This window comes from Hyla sarda, unplaced genomic scaffold, assembly GCF_029499605.1.
Source record: "Hyla sarda isolate aHylSar1 unplaced genomic scaffold, aHylSar1.hap1 scaffold_1701, whole genome shotgun sequence".
In the NCBI taxonomy this organism is placed as follows: Eukaryota; Metazoa; Chordata; class Amphibia; order Anura; family Hylidae; genus Hyla; species Hyla sarda.
Window position 1 is genome coordinate 50,682 of NW_026608341.1, and position 575 is coordinate 51,256.

General features: G+C 51.0%; 1 non-coding gene across 1 annotated transcript; it reads right to left on the reverse strand.

Annotated features, from left to right (window-relative positions):
• On the reverse strand, positions 1 to 191 carry LOC130312070 (U2 spliceosomal RNA). The gene has a single exon (XR_008860271.1). It is a non-coding gene; the product is annotated as a U2 spliceosomal RNA (small nuclear RNA).
• Positions 192 to 575: the final 384 nt, after the last annotated feature.

Here is a 575-nt window from a genome sequence, read left to right on the forward strand (position 1 = left end):
GGGTGGTGCACTGTACCCGAAGATACTGCCATATCGGGTCAATGCATAGGGCGACGGAAGCAAGCTTCGAAATCGGCCCCCGTTCTCAAAAATCCATTTAATATATGGTCCCCAGATAGGGGACGTATCAGATATTAAACTGATAAGAACAGATACTACACTTGATCTTAGCCAAAAGGCCGAGAAGCGATAACCGTGAAAGGGGCGGGCCCAACAAGGTCCCCTTCATGGGCACTATCACTGCTTGCTGTCAGGGAGGCTGCCAGACAATTTTCCATGCACACTCTGGGCTGGGGGGCAGTCAACCACCAGTACACACAGCAGAACCTAAACCCATACCATTATTGCTAAGCAGCAAGACAGGGGCCCATTGCACTCCCACGGGGCCTTTTTAAATGCAATCCATAACCCGGATTTGCCAGGAACCCTTCTTACTCCTCCTACTTGCATGTGACACTGGGCTTAGGATCTGCATAGGAAACACACACACAAGCACACACCTACCTTTGTTGCCTGCAGATGCCTCCTTGGCTGTCCCCAAACGGTATCAAACCAACACCCACGGGAAGCTGTAA